Here is a 17,658-nt window from a genome sequence, read left to right on the forward strand (position 1 = left end):
TTGATTAGTTCTCCTATCGAGGCATCCTACCAATGCAGTCTGGGACTCATGGGAAGTACCTCTCATCTGATCAATGAGCAGGGAAATGAAGTTAGGGACCATAGTAGTACCGATGGATGCATCATTGTAACTACCGTACTCCCTACACTAGGATGACCTCCATTGATTTGGGATCAATGATACTGGTCTGGGACCAGTGGTAGGAGTTGTACCATACTATGATGCTGACTTCGGGTCAGTTGAGACTAGTCTGGGATCAGTGGTACATACTCTGAGACTGACTTTGAGTCAGTGGAGGATGATATTGGTCTGGGACCATTGGAGTTGTACTCACTATGACGCTGACTTTGGGTTGGTTGAGACTAGTCTGGGACCAGTGGTACATACTCTGAGACTGACTTTGAGTCAGTATGATACATCCTCGATCATTTCTTCTTCTTCATAATTCGGACAAAAGCAGAGTAGAACAGAACAATGCAAGAGCAGAGCAGAACAAAACAAAACAATACAGATTAGTACAGGGCAGAACAAGACAAAGCAGGACAGGCAAAATAGAGCAGAGTAGGGCAAGGGTCAGGCTATACAAGGCAGTGCATTTGATGGATGAATAGTAACGACCGATAGACAGATTGCAGATGAAGTTCTCCATGGTTGAGAGGGAGTGTTAAAATTGGCAACCAGGGCAAAAATTCATGTGGGTCATCTTATTCATGGCTAATAATATTTTTATTAGATTCCTCTCGTCTATAGGTGTAGGATTGATATAAAGATCATCCAATTACGATAAGTATTCATGGAGATACGAATTTATTTTGATTATGGAATTATTATCAAGCCGACCTACAACTCATGTAGGCTCAGAAGCCCAACAGTCGCATCTATTCACCCACCAACATTGTGTATAAATACAAGAGGACTTTTCCTCATTTGGACTCACTCATCTCATCACATCTCTCTCTCTCTCTACTGCGTAGATATGAGTCTCTTCTCTACTGCACTGAAATGGGTCTCTCTCTCTCACACATGTGAAGCGGGAAGCTGTTGAATTTGAAGCCGCAACTGCAGAAGTAAAGATTGACTTGCATGGCCTAGAAGATCTCCTCTTTGGAACTGTGTTGTAGGTTCATCTGAACCTCCTTTGAAAGCCGCAACTTTTGGTGGTGGAATGAAGTCAATCCGACGAATGGTTTGCAAGATATCGACTGCCCTAGTTTGAAGCCGAAAACTGCTGAAACTGAAGCTGCAACTGCAGAAGTAAAGATTGACTTGCGTGGCCTAGAAGATCTCCTCATCTGAACTACGCTGTAGGTTCATCTGAACCTCCTCTGGAAGCCAAAACTTTTGGTGGTGGAATGAAGTCAATCTGACTGTTGGTTTGTGAGATATGTTCTGCCCTAGTTTGATAATGAAGCCGCTAATGCTGATGCTACTGATCTAGGGTTTGCTACTGCCGATATGAATCAGATTTATTGTACTATTTCTCTCTGCTGAATTATTGAAGATAAAAGAAGATTTGATCAAAGGTTTGTCCCTGGTTAGCCGCCACATCTTGTGTCTCTTGTCTTGGCTTGTTTTCTGTCGATCATTTAATGTTCTATCTGCACTTTACTTTATATACATGTGATTGCTAATCGGTGGAATATAATAAGAAAAAGAAGTAAACTGTTATAAGCATAGAACATACCATAACTTAACAAAGTGCCATCCCTCCTCTATATTTTAATCTTTTTGGACTTGAGGGATCATTACACAAAAATATCGAGCGTTTGTCTTGTTCGGCTCCTTAAAAATATCAAAAAGTCATCCCTTTCATATTATTTTATACTTTTTCAGACTTAAGGGACTATATTACGAAAAAGGACTACTACAGTTTCCTTTCCATCTCTTTTCAGACTCTCTAAAATTGAAAAGGACGAGTTATATTTGTCGTTAAACTCGTTAAAACAATAGCAGCAAAATTGTCCATGCAGACAAGAACAAGTTTCACTATCGCTAGGCTCGCTAAAACATAGAGATGGGTTTGCCCAAAGGGTAAATTATAGAACAAGCATATGCTATCCTCCTCAAGCTTGAAAAAAACAAAGAGGTACTAGTCAATAGTGACTGGGGAAAAAGGGAAGAAAAGTTGAATAACTTCATTGGTAGCAGGTCACTCTTGAACATGACACTTTCCCTCCATCACCATGATTAAGTTAGGTTGGGTTATTCCGTTCACTGGTCATATCACCATTGGTCCTCCGTACCATCCATTTTGGGGTTAACGCTACCAATCCATTCCAGTGTCACTGATATGTTCAAGAGAAGTCACTCAGAGAATTCACCAACCCAGCTAACGTCTCATCCGCTGCTATACCTTAATGCTCCATTCTTTCATGACTGCCACCCTGAACCTTGTATCATTAGATTGTTTTCACCTCCACAAAATCATTTGCTCCATTCCAAGTCGTAGATGTGGGATTCATTGAGGCCCTCCTACGACGGGTCACTTCTTGTCGACATCAGCTCATTATCTAAGAAGTTGACTTAGGAACAACCCTTTCAGTACTTTGAAGCTTGCATGCCTCAGTGGCAAGTTTCTCACTTTTGGCGACAGGTTTACATCAATGGCCTTCGACCGAAAGATTTTGTGTGGTTTTCGACATCAACTCATGTATTCACACCACGTGAATTGTACTGCAGTACCTTGAGGGTCATTATCATTATCGATGATTCCTCTCGCGCCTGTTAACAGCTTACATCATTGGTTGGTAATCAGGTGATGTATTTCCATGTTCAACATCAGAACATCTTTTCACATGGATCGACTTGTACTTTAGGTGAAGATTGAACGAGTTTGAAGACCTTGGATCTAGTTTCATCCATCCGGGCTACAATATATTTAGGAAAATAGAGACATCAAATGTACATCATAGCTAGACATATAATCATCCAAGGGATGATGGCTCTACCAGAATCATCAGTCTGCCACACAGACGATTGTCTGTCCTATTTACATGAAAATGAATTTATAAAGCTGAGCATGGGAATGTCCGCCTTAGCTAGATCATGAAAATATTATGAATATAATGTATTGTATTGTATCTTATTACAAGTCACCTTCCAATTCGAAAAACCTCAGATCCTCATGATAAATCATTTCACCCGACATCAGAAGATTTACGACCTCATGCTTTAGGGGGCAACTGTTATAGACATATTTGGGCACTACAACCCCAATCACATATGTCCATAAACCAAGGGATCCTAAACCCCTAAAAGTGTTGTTTCAAACCCTAAAGGATCAAGGTCAACTGATTACATCATTTCCCAGAAGTTCTCCTTGAAAACCTGCTCAGAACTGGTCAAAACTGGACCATACAGACTGCTCCATGTTGAGGGTGCGATGCATCTCACCTGCTACACACAAGGGTATGACGCATGCTGAAAAGCCCTTATGTAGGGTGTGATGAGCGAGAGTAGACAAATGGCAGAAGCAGTTTTCTAGGTGGAAACTCAAATAATCTTCTAGAAATTGCTCATATGACACTTGCCTCTCTAAATTCACCCAGGGATGAGTAAGAGATCATGAAATTTCAAGTGGAACCAAGAACTATCAGTGAAATGACACTAATCAAAATCCCAGAAGCTGACTTACTCTCTTACAAACATCTATATATGGATCCCTCATCCTAGATATCCAAAGGATGGAATTTTGTAATTTGTAAGTGTTGTTTTTTTCTCTTTGAGACATTATATTATTGGGTGATCTTGATTTTTATGAGGTGAAGAGGGATTTCATGCTGGGAGGATGATGCTAGATCAGACAGCTTGGTTGTAATCTTCCCTTCTACTACTTCTATCAATAAAGCTATTTGATTTTTCCTCCATATACTTGTATATCTCTAAATCTTGTATTTATATATGCATTTGTATAGTCAATGTACATCTGATCCTATATTGTTTATGGTTATAGATCTCTATGCTTTGATGGCATTTTGTTGCTTTGACTCTACAGGTGTTCTTTGAAGCGGGACAAGTGAGAAAGGAGTGGCGAAAGCTCTATCAAGGGAGAGAGCAAACAAGCAAGGAGACTAGCGAAAGACTGAGGTTGGTACTCTCTGCATCTCTCTCATCTATCTCTCATAAAGGAAAACAAATTAACTTTAGTTTGTTTGTTTCTAAGATAGCTACCCATCTTAGTGGGACTAGCAGCTCTGAATGGACACTAGTTTTCCCAATAACACAAACTAGTTTCTTAAGCTATGTGGAGGGCATCTGAGATTCTTCAATATGAAGAATACAAGCTCCAAAATCAGTGTCGACAGCATAAGTGGGATGATTAGTGGGGTTCTTCTCATCACTGATGATATAAGCCAATTGAGCCTCTCTGTACAATCTCTTATTTTCACCTCCAAAAGCTCAGACAATAGCATAGGATAGATCATTTTGCAATGTTCCACCTAATCTCTTGATCCAGCCTCTGGAAAGAAACATACAAAATTTGGGGGGTACATTTGATACCACAATATCCATCATCATTCTTTTCATGTGCAGTTGAGACAAAGTCATGGCTAGGTCCTTGATTAATCCCAGACATTTCACTTTTCTAGAGTCAAAAGAAAACAGGTCATGATAAGGCTTGGTAATGTCAAGACCCAACTCATCCATGACAGCCTTGGGCATTAGATTATGGCTGGCTCCAGTGTCCAGAAGGCAGTTGTGAATGATTTTATCATGAATAGTTAGAGAGACATAGAACGATGGGGAGTTGTCTTCACAATTTCAATCATTGGGCTGAGAATAACAGATGGCTTGTCATCTTGCAGATTTACATAGTCAGTGGAGGCTTGGACAGCTTTAGGCTCAAGGGCCTCGAGGATGGATCTTTTGAAGGACTCATTCTTCACTAGTTCAATTAGAGGCATAGGTATTCTTAGCTTCTGAATTTCTTATTGAAAACTGAAAGGAGAAGGAGACTTGTCAAGGCCTCTTACCTCGTGAGCTGGAGCTTTGAGGATGATAGGATCACTGTTGGCTGCTTCTGGATTTTAGCTTGTTGTACTGCAGGGACAACAACTCTTTGAACAAGAGTTTCCTTGGAATTATTCATCTTTGACCTCAGATTATATCTGTGCTAATCTTTAGTTTGCAGAACAGCTTCACCATCCCATTCTTGGTTAATCTGGTCATTGAATATTGAATTTTCATAGGCAACTAAGGTCAAAAAGCAGGAATTTCCTTTGTCTTCTAGACAATGGATCTCATCATCTTCTTCAAACTGTTCTTCTTCCATGACTACATTCTGGAAAGGGGTATTCACCCTTTGGTCTTCATTGGCATCTTTGCTTCTTTGCAAATTCTGCAACTACTCATTAGCTCTTCTATATGGATTTGGATTTGGATTTCTAAGAGCAAAGGTATTAGGAACTCTTCCTTTCCTAGGGTGATGCTCAACCTTTAATTTTGAGATGTTAGAGGCTAATGAATCTATCATTTTGGTCATTTTATCGATCTTGGGATCTGAAGATGATGAAGATTCACCCCTCTGTCTTCTTCTATCAATATTTCCCTTGAGCTTCTCTGCAGCCATGATATTTGATTCTACTTCCAAGGTTGCATCCTGCATATCGCTCAAAGTAGCACATCACCTCTCCCTCAACAGTAGGTAGAAATCAAAATAAAAAGCACTAGCATGGGTGAGTTTAGTAGAGGTAGTGGTGGGTTTTACTTTAGCTGGTATCTTGTTGTACATGCGGTTAAACCTCTTATTAAAATCAGACAGAAACTCACCATTTTTCCTCTTTAAGTTCCCAAACTCAGTATGGTAGTAGAGGAGATCCTTCTTATCCCCCCAATGCTTTAGGAATGCATCATCTAAAGCCTCAATATCTGCTATAGATCTTGGGGTTAGTTCTCTGAACCATTTTCTAGCCTCTCCATCTAGGCTTTGGACAAAGACTCTCATCCACACATCATCTTCACTAATGTCCAGGTTATCAGCATAGCTATAGAATGACTCAAGATGTTCTTCAGCTGTAACACCTTTAGTCCCAGTGAACTTAGGCCTATATTTTTGATATTCTCCAGTAGGCATGGAATTCAAAGGAGTGGGAAGTACTAGAGGTCCATACCTGGCAGCTATGATTCTTTCCATTTTGGTAGGTGCTTGTGGGCTTGCCATAATTGTGGTGGCTATAAGGGTACTCGTAGCCTGAATGATAGAGGGCTAAGGAGTGACTGATAGGACTAAAGGAGTATGATGGATAGGAGGTGAGGTTTCCTTTGGGCTTACAACAAAAGGAGAACCTAAAGAATAAGGAGCTTTATGAATCTCTGAGAGTTTTTCTTCACTGCTAGTATTAGATGCTATACTCTCAACATGTATTTGTTGTATTGTAGGATTTTCTTAAAGAAATATGGAATATTGTTTAGGTTTACCTGAACCAGATGCTCCTTTCTGCAAAGCCTTTCTTTCTTTGATGAATTTTTCAGGGTTAGGTACTGGATCAGCTTGTGGCTTTTGAGGATTTCTCTGAATATGCCTCACAAACTGAGCTAGGACTATGAAGTGGAATCGCCAAGAGGTTCGTCCTTCAATAGAGTCATTAGATAGATGATTACAACCAAAAAAGTGCCCAGACTTTGTCTATCATCAAAGATGGATCTATGTCATCTCCCAGGGAAGCTAAGTGTCAATCTCCTCTCCCCTGCAACATCGCCAATTATGTTATTACTCTAGGAAGCTCTCCTAGGTTGCAGCTCGAAGATGTCTGGTAACATATAATCTTCAATATTGTTCTCTGAACTATTGGAATGAATGATGGTTTGAATCAAGCTAGATAACCATTTCAACTCTATTTTTACTCAAGCCATGCATGAACACCCTTAGCTTTACAAGGCTTTAGACCACTAATGCTCAATAGTTTGTAGATTCAATGAATAGATGGAGAATACCAACTGTACCAGCAGATGCATATATAAACACATATGAATGGCCAGGTACAGGAAGTAAAAGAATCTTGCAAATCTAATTTATCAATGCAGAGATAAGATGACAGTTATCTGGCATTAGACACAGAAGAAACATGAACAACCTGTTCAAGTGAAAGCTTAGAACAGAATAGAAAATGGACATTGAACATATAACAAAAAAAGAAGCTTATATTGCTAGAATGAAGATGAGAAGCTTGAGTAGAAAAGTATTAACAGTCTCCAGAAGTTGAACCCTTGTTACTCTGATCTTACAAATATTTATAGGCCTGTTTACAATGCTCTCAAGCCTTCTGAGGCTCAAGAGGTCTTAATATATCCCTTTGTCTTGTTAACTGTTTGATGCCCTGACTAGGCAAGCATGGCTCGGAGGTTTCTTCTTCTGACATAAGAGTAACCACATTCTGGTATGTTGTTGTGCTGGCAGGGAGATCTCTTGTGCCAGAGATGCCCCACAATCGATTCTATTGTTTTTGGCTGAGCTGCGTTGTCGATGCCCATGATGTTTCTGTTTCAGGCTGCCGAAAATGAAGCATTCGATACCCATCATGCATTAATGCTCCATGATCACTTTCCGGCCTCTACTCTATGATGGAAGGGCTCTTCGGGCCTCTGTTTTCCCTTTAAATGTTTATAGTGACTATTTTCCTGTTTTTACATAGAAAACACTGCACATAGCAAAATCCCACCCATCTCTGTTTTTCCAGACTTCAAAAGTCCTTAAAACTGGGCTAGTCTCCCATCGGGTCTGCCCTTTGGGTCGCTATCCCAAGTCACACATGGCCTGTCCCTGTGTTCCCTTTGTATTTTGAAATACTTAAGAAACACGGGAAATACATTAAAAAATGGCTCCCTTTGGACTTCAAATATCATATATTTCCATTCCTGAACCCTTTCAGGTCTGGATCTTGTCGCATATCACAAGTCCAAGGTTCCCTTTATATTTAGTTAAATAACAAAATACACAAAAAATGCATTGAAAATGGCTTTCCCGCGAACCTCAAATATTATGAAATGTTATTCAAAATTTCGTTGGGTCCAGCTCATCGGGTCGCACATATACCTATGCATAAGCCCTGCCCCATGGTGTTGTTCCATTGCAATACAGTGATGTGATCTGAACACAATCACATATTGCTCATGCCCTAGGCCTTTGCTAGCACTCCTTGTTAATTCCTGATAGCGATCCTGCGATGCGATGTGGGCCGTCAATCTACGTCGCTTGATCAATGGTCCACATGGCATCATTGATCGCAATCACAAGTCCACTCGATCCATGCTTACTCTGCTGACCTACCCTCGCCGATTGCAACATGCCGATCTGATCATCGGAGATCGTTGATCAGGGGTGTCTTGTGCCCAATCTTAAGTCATCCTCTATGTAGCACCGATTGCGATTTTCTGCTTAGATTTGGGTTGTTGATTGGCCAGATCTAACGGATGTTTTGCGTTGCTATGTTCAAGCCTGCGATACATGGTTTTTCAGTATTTTTGAGCGTTTTAGCCTCCCGATAGTGCTTTTCCACCCTTACAAGGGCTCTTGGCATGTGATCGTTTCAATCTTTGGATGATCTTAAGAAAATTTTGAAGACTTTGGGAGTGCTTTGGAGCATATTTGGATCCAATTTTGGGCCATTTGCCAACAAGGCTAACAGAAACAAGTTACGTGATCTTGGTCTTTGCTTCAGCTATCATGTCTTTCCCCTCTGAGTTGATGAGGCGGTCATTTTGTTGTATAACAGGTACGGGTGAACATGGAGGTGATGGTGGTGGCAGTGTGGGTGAGGGTGGTATTCACAGAATTCTTTGATTATCAGATGGATCACACTTCGTGAGCTCTTCCTTGCCCCATCATGGAGATGAAATCAAGGGGATAGTTTCTAGTCCTTTATTTCCTGCGTTCCTATAAGATTTTCAATTCGTGTAGCCCCAAACATCAAGGTAACTGCATAACCCTCTTTTCACACAATAGCATTTTAATCCAAGTATTCAATGACTTTACATAATTACCTCACAGTCCTTTGAGAAAGCATTGCTCTACTTCACTGTAGCTAATTGAGGTGTAAACGGAAAACTCAGTAATGAATCCTCCTATAATAAGATCGAGCCAATGATCAACGTCACACGCAATATTATCCTCTGATGCTTCCAACCTTCACTAACTCTAGGATCCACACAATAGGACCGTCAAGTTTCCACCTTCCTTGGCTATCTGTTAGCTTTGTGATCCACTTGTATGCTCAGTAGGGAAGGACGCAAAGATGATTTCATGGATCTGTGTGTACATGTAGTAGTCCAACCACTCTTCTTTTGACAGTCACAGGTTCCTGTTCTCCTATGCTACGAACTCGTGAATTATTATGTCCAACCAGCCTTCAATTTCCTTCTTAGTTGGATTCCAGTGATATGACATCAGACATCTCTATGCAGATTCCGGTCTCGACAACGAAACCATTTGTTGGCTTGAGGGGGCATGACCCAGGTTCAGAGTTATTTAGCCAAACAAATCCCTACACTACTGGCCCTTTTGGCATCATTCTGCGGAGTGCGCACTAAAGTCTCACCCGAAGCAGTATGGGGGGATGATGGAACCATGTTTTCGCACCCTTGAGATGTCTGTAGTGTTTATTTAGTCCAATTGTGCCTACCTTCGTGCAGGTTACTTCGCACATTGTTCTAACCTTCAATACCTTCGTGATCGGTTATAATCGTCTTCTGTGTAGCCCTAACCATGGGCTGAGATGCTTTCATACTGTTATGGCAGCAACCTGTGCTATTTCCCCAAACTATACCGCGAATCTTACTTATCTTCTTACAGATGTTAGTCAAATTCGCATAAAAAAATATTCTATCTCGCATTCACTTAATCAACACAGTCATATATATATTTTCCATCATATAAAGAATAGAAGTGCAATTTATACCCAATATATTCAATGCATAAAACATGAAATAAATACACAGAATTGATATGAAACTTCTCTTTATTAATGCTTCCAACTGTTATAGACTCGACTCACCCTATACACTTAGCTGCAGGGGTCTGCGCACACAGCTGCAGACTACTAGGCTTCTGCACACTCAGCTGTAGAGCCTTCTCCTACTCTATGACCCAAACTAGACTTCACACTTCCGTTCATCCACTATGCTTCTATTCCACCTCAGCTAAATCAAAACCTGCAGATGATGAGGGTTGAGCCTCATGAAGAGCATTCAAATGTGAATATAGTTCTCTGAAGTGGAATTGCAACATGCGATGATAAGGGGAAGCAACCCTAAGACAATGCATGGCTCTGCAAAGCTCCGATGAAGGAGGTTGAGTTTGATTTGGATCGCACACACAAAAAATGTTCATGGAAGCAAAGAAGAGCTTTGCTAAGGCCTCTACCTTAGGGAGCAGCGATAAGCCTAATCAAGAAATGGACCCTTCTATGCTTACGACCTTTTTAGGAACCTACATGAAGTTGTTGCGTGATAGAAAGGTTGTGAAAGGGTTGCAGGAACTTATAAATAGATGTGCCGGAAAGACTCTGGGTGAACCCCACGTGGTACAAGATATTGGTAAGCATAAAGCAAGGACAGGGCGTGAGATGAGACTGACCCGCACAGATAGGAGAATATGAAATGGATAAGGTTATTTTGGATCTGGGGTCAGACACAAATGTTTTACCAAAGCGGACTTGGGAGTGGATGGGAATACCCGCACTACAGTGGTCTCCGATTTAGTTAAGGATGAAAAATCAATAGAAGATCATCCCCATGGGATGACTGCAAGGAGTAACTATAGATATTGAAGGCACAAGCACATTGGATGAATTTGAAGTGATAAAAATTGTGGATGACAACAACCCCTACCTTGTGCTCCTTGGCACTGATTGGGCTACTGACATGAACAAGGTAATCAACCTAAATAAGTGAAAGATGATATTTGAAAAGAAATCGCTTCGTGTAATAGTCCCCCTAGATCCTACTGAAGGATCTAGCTATACTGAATCGGTATGTGATTATGAGAGCAATGAGAATTTGGACTGCATATATAAGATAACAATGTGAGACCAAGATTGGGTGAATCTGACAATGGATGGATGGATTACATGGGATCGCGAGAGTTCCTACACCTTGGACTCTGATGAAGAATTAGAGCTCTTGCAGAATCGGCTACATGAAGTAACCATGCTGAGCTGCAACATGATGACCCAGTTGTTGTGCTGTGTATTGTCAAAGGTACAAATCTACCCACTTAACGTATTGCCAACATTTGCTTCTCATAAATAGCCTTTTGTAAATACATTCCTCTGATTGGACGACTTTCGAAAGAAATGGGTCTTTCTTCTTGCATTAAAACAACACCAATTCCATTTCCTGAGGCATCACATTCCACAATAAAGGTTTTTGTGAAGTCCAGTTTAGCCAAGACTGGTGCGTGGCACATTGCCTCTTTAAGATGTTCAAAGGCCTTTGTTGCTTCTAGAGTCCATGAAAATGCATATTTCTTCAATAATGTTGTTAGAGGTGCTACTATTCTCCCATAATTCTTAACAAACATGTGATAATACCCTGTCAACCTGAGAAATCCTCATAGATGCTTTATGGATGTGGATATTTTCCATTCCTTAAGGGTTTTAATTTTGCTACGGTCTACCTTAACACCTTCATGAGATACAATATGACCCAGGTATTCCACCTCTTGTACTCCAAAGAAACATTTGGATATTTTTTCATATAATTGTTTCTCCTCCAATAGTCTGAGAACCATGTAACATGTTGGACATGATCCTTCCAAGACTTGTTGTAGATTAGTATATCATCAAAAAATACTAACACAAATTTTCTAAGGGTGGGTTTGAAAATGGAATTCATCAAACCTTGAAATGTAGAAGGTGCATTAGTAAGGCCAAAAGGCATGACCAAAAATTTATAATGACCCTCATGAGTTCTAAATGTTGTTTTTGGAACGTCTTCTTTCTTCATTATGATTTGATGATATCCTGAACGAAGATCCAACATGGTGAAATAAATTGATCCATGCAATTGATCCAATAATTCATCAATGACAGGAATGGGAAATTTATCTTTAATAGTGAGCTTATTGAGCTCCCTATAATCTGGACACATGCACCATGATCCATCCTTCTTGTGAACCAATACTACTGGAGCAAAGAAATAAATTTGACTAGGTTGAACTATACCAGCCTTTAGCATTTCTGCAACCATACGTTCAATTTCACTCTTTTGGACATAGGGATATCTGTAAGGTGTGATGTTTGGAGGAACACTTCCTGCAATCAAATTAATAGCATGATCATGATCACGAATAGGTGGGAGGCATTTGGGAGTCTCAAATACCTTGGAATGATTGTCCAAGACTTTTTGGAGTTCTGGAGAAACAGATGATTTCGATGTGGGAACCTTTAGTGAACATAATTGTGCAATTATGCCTCGTTGTTCTTTCTTTACAAGCATTGTCATTCCGTTAGAGCTGATTATCTTTCCTAGTTTTCCTACAATACCCCTTAATTAAACTTCCTTTCCTTCTGAAGAGAATTTCATGAAAAGTTCTTGAAAATTAAAAGCTATTGTACCCAAGGATTGTAGCCATTGGACTCCTAGTACAACATCAGCACCATCGATTGGAATGGAAAGCATTGGGTTATTCAATACATATTCTCCCATGGATAGCTTGATATTATGGCACTTTCCTAAGAAATTTATGGTTCCTCCACTTGCAACCATCACTTGACATTCTAGTGTTGGATATAGGAAGCAATTCAATTCCTTGGCTATCTTACAATGAATAAAATTATGGGTACTTCCCGAATCAATCAACACTATTACCTTTTTCTTCTTGATATGCCCTTCTATCTTGATAGTTTGGGGAGTGGTAATTCCAACCAATGCATTACAAGATATGGTCAGATTCATTTCTTCTTTTTCTAGGGTTTGTTCCTGGTGTATATCCTCATCTTTTAACGTTAAGTGGGAAGATTTCATACCTCTAACGATACACAGTGCAGAGACCAGGTCATCATGTTGTAGCTCAACGTGGTTACTTCATGTAGCTGATTCTGCCAGTGCTCTAATTCTTCATTAGAGTCCGAGGTGTAGTAACTCTTACGATCCCATGTAATCTGTCCATCTGCCGTCAGATTCACCCCATCTTGGTCTCACACTGTTATCTTATATATGCAGTCCAAATTGTCATCGCTCTCATAACCATGTACTGGTTCAGTATAGCGAGATCCTTTAGTAGGATCTAGAGGGACTATTACGATGAATGTACTAACCTGATGCGTCTATCGTGAAAATATTGTATTCAGTCTTATCATTAGACAAAGGACTGTCCTACGCCGATAGAGAGGATACATGACAAAGGGGTGCTACCACCTTAACCGACTCATCAAGACCTTCCACTATGCGTGGCTCTTGTTGTCTATTGTGCTGGTATCCTGGGAGCTACCGAAAGACATTCAATTCCCCTCGGTCATGCTAGACCTGCTAGAAGCAGTGAAGTACACTTCAATGTGGATGACCAAGGATGCTCAGTGCATAAAAGATAGCAATATCTTCTGGATCTTGATGGAAATGAACATCCGGATGGCTATCAATCGCAAACTGCAATTGTCACCTACTGTGTTTGACAAACTATAGGGGTATGCAGAGTTCAAGGTAGACTTTCACCGGGTATCAATCAGGGCATGGAAGGACCCTGCATAGACATGGTATGACTTGCCTTACTTGGCAATGGACAACACAATTGATGTAGTACTTGATCGCTGGCTGGCAGAGTGGCACACTACCTCAGACTTGGCGGTGGGGTCGAGCAAGTCCACCATGCAGCGTAAAAAGGAGGAGGCCAAGCAAAAAATGGTGCAGTTGGTCAAGAAGAGGAATAAGGAGGCTGCTGGAAAGGCCCAGGCGGAGTGCGATGCCACCCAGCAGACGGAACAATAGACAGGAAAACCAGATCATAGCTCTGACAAAGGGGCAAGGTCACCTTTGCCTGAAACAGAGGAAGAAATGGACAAGAAGACATAGCAGCATGGTGCATACCTGCAGACGACATTAGACCACATCAAGCGTCCAAGGGAACAAGAGAAGGTGGGGTCAAGGAAGAAATCCAAGGCCACTAAGGCATCGCTAGACCTAATCACCCTCATAGAGGGTGATTTGCATGATATTGGAGACACGGTGTGGGATGTCACCATGGAGGCTCTGCAACAGTTACTATTGGGGGCCATCCAAGCAGGTCTACAAGAGCTACAGTCCCGTGCATCACATGCTGGCACGGTGTCAACCAGCCTCTCTATTGGTACTTCAGAAGCTATCGAGATGCTGTGTGCGAAGGTCCCCTGGGCAATAGTACTATTGGGTCGAGCACTAACCACAGACAATAAAGTTGATAGGACCACTATTATAACCCTCAAGGGAGTGGGGTTGAACTTAGCAGTGCTCCCTAGCAAGGCGCTCCACCTATTTTAGGATGGAGTGATCACAGAGCTGAGGGCCCATGAATACCGCACTTTGTAGGTGATCAGTGAGCAGAAGATTAATAATGAACATATGGCCGCACAACGAGACTTTGCCATGACCGTAGTGACTGAGGTAACCGACTAAAACAAGTGCATAGTTTTGGTCATGGAGGAGGCATGCCGAATGGTCCCAGAGTTGGACATTCCTGAGGAAGAACCGGTTGAGGTGCGTGTTCACAAGCTTGCTACAGGGGTGCACAATGCTCACAAAGAGTTGGCTAAGGTTCAACTGGAACTAAACCTACATATTACAGATTTACGATTGAAGGCTCAGCCTTCAACTCTGCCAGAAGTAAAGGAGTAGCATGCAACCGTTGTCACAAAGGCGATAGTGGCGGTAGACAGTGTAGTAGCAGACTGCACAAAACTTTTTGAACAGTCGTTTGAGGTCCTGAAGAGCCTGCAGGAGGACCCTAATGTATAGCGGTTGGAGATAGAAGCACAAGAACTGTAGCAACACTATGAAAAATTCAAAGGTACAATGTGAACCGTCGCTCTCACGCAAAGACTAGCGAAGCTGCAAGAGGCCAAAAAATTGAAAGAATAGGTAGATGCAGTGCAGCATAAGGAGGCAGTGCTGAAGGAGCACTTGAAGCCCTAGTTGGATGAGGCTTATTCAATCACTACCTTTATTGAAGATAAGATTGCTCATCTGGAAGCAACTCAGCAAAAGCTTCAGGTTAACAGTTTAGGACCAGTGACAGAGTAGTGGGTTGAAGAAGTGAAATAGGCAGCTGCACAATGCACTGCCGAGGTTGCCATCATACATGTTGAGCTGGGATGTCTTCATGCCAAGATCTCCACGCCCACAGAGTGACTCAAGGGAGAGTCACCATGTTTGTGTTGGGGGCCTGTTGGGAATGGCTTCCCCCAAGGACAAGTTTTGGGCTAAAATCCCATGTTTTGAGACAAATCTTGTAATAAAGTTGTAAAGTCTCTGCATTTTGTGATCGCGGAGCGTGAAGGTGTCAAGAGTCATAAAGGGTTGTCCGCCCTTATTTTGTAAAGTGTAAAATCGGTTTTAAAGATCCACCCATGGTCCATGGACTATGGGATTGTATAAAAAGGAGCTAAGTAAGTAAGCTCTAAGTAGTGGAGTTCGTAGACAAGTTTTAGAGTCTTGGTAGAGAAGTCTAAGTGTTTCGGGTCTTAACATAGGTAGAGGCTCTACAGTTGAGTGCGCAAAGGCCTAAGGTGGAAGTTCGCAACTGAGTGCGTGAACCCCTGTAACTATGTGCGCAGGGTGGATAAAGTCTGTATTAAATTGAATATATCAATAAAGAGAAGTATTCTACGAATTCTATGTATTTATTTCCTGTTATTGCATCTGGTATATTGCATTGTGGGTTTAATTTACAATGTTTATGTGATGCGTGAATAGACGTGATTATATGGGTTAATTGAATGCAAGTAAGAATATCAGTTTACGCAGTGCTAACTATGATTGTTTAGTAAGATAAGTAAAACACTTATGATAACTTGGGAACCTATACAATACGTTGTCATAGTAGCACAAAAGTACTTGGATCACGGGTTAAGGCTGCACAAAGATCAATCGTACACCTTTGCGGAGGTACTGAAGGATGGAATAAAGGGGTAGACTAACAGAGCCCTAAATCTTAGTGACCTGTGCGAAAGTAGGAACAGAGGGTATAAACTGACATCACAACCATCTCAGTGTGTGGAAACTTGGTTCCATCATCCCTCCATACTGCTTCGAGTGAGACTTCGGCCTACGCTCCGTGGGATGATGCCGAAAGGGCCAGTAGTGTAGGGATTTTTTTGGCTAACTAACGCTGAACCTGGGTCAAGCCCCACGAAGCCAACATCTATACATTCATATCTTTGACTTGGTACTTAACTAATTGATTGAACATACAATACATAATTACTACATATATTAGTAAATAAAATAAATTATAAGACATAATTATAAGGCATAATTGAACATATATGAGAAAAAAAATAGACATAATTATCAAATAAACAAGATAAATAAGATGTTATTGTGTTAATTTTTTCTATTATAAACAAATTAATACCTGGAACAATCATTGTCAACATTATGTTCTCCCTATTTATTAACTTCCACAGAGGAATGTCATTGTTGATAACAAAAATGGGCCACACTGAGTAAGTAAATTTGGGCTCTCCAAATGGATTGACACCGGAAACTACGTAGAAAAACTAAGATTATGAGGTTCTCTTTTAAACTCTAACCACGTTTCCTCTATATTTCTAAATGCATATCCATTTGCAGGCATTCAAAGAACACCATCTTCACTTCTATTCATTGCATGGTAATCCATAAGTTATGCTATGATTTTTCACTTGAACAATTGTCGCAAACATGGAATTATGGGAATATAAATAAGAACCTTGTGAGACCCCTTTTTGGTTACTTTATCAGTTTGATATCTAATCTCATCACATTTTGGGAACTTGTCTTTCAATGCATGTTATTTATAATAGAGAATATCAGAATTAGGGCATGAATGAATAACTTGATACTCCATTCTAATATATTTCATAATTTCATGTAAATATTGGTATGTACACGTAAAACATTTGACGATCGTAACATAAATTCACCTAACAATCTACATCATAAAAAAAATGTAGTACTCATTAATGTACATAACAATATTAATCGTACATATTGCATCCAAAAATTACAAATGAATTAAATGATGATCAATATACTAGCATTAAAAACAACAGAAAAATTATTTCTTTATCATGTATATAATACTAAATGTCATAAAATATATTACATACCTTAGGATTTGTGTAACACATGTGTTTGACAAACCATTCACCACCTTCAAGTTGACCAACAACAATACAACAAAGAGAAGAGATGTTTCTGAGCCTTCATAAAGAGGTTTAGTTTCCCTCTCAAGTACAAGTATATCAAAATCAGGGTCATCATACTCGTTTCCATCATCATCCATTTCAACCTTATTAAATGTCTCCTGGATCAATCTATTTGTCCCATCTTCTTGAACTATGTTATCGACATCATTATCTTCTTCCATGGGGTCATTAGCTTGATCCTTAATATTAATTGCTCCATGTTCTTGAACAGGTGCTTGCACTACAACTACATCTTCCTCATTGAGAAATGCCCTAAGGGGCCCATACTATACAATTAAAATCA

The sequence above is a fragment of the Pinus tabuliformis genome, chromosome 3_2, assembly GCF_031772625.1.
Source record: "Pinus tabuliformis cultivar Carrire ecotype Pingquan chromosome 3_2, CPIR1, whole genome shotgun sequence".
NCBI lineage: Eukaryota > Viridiplantae > Streptophyta > Pinopsida > Pinales > Pinaceae > Pinus > Pinus tabuliformis.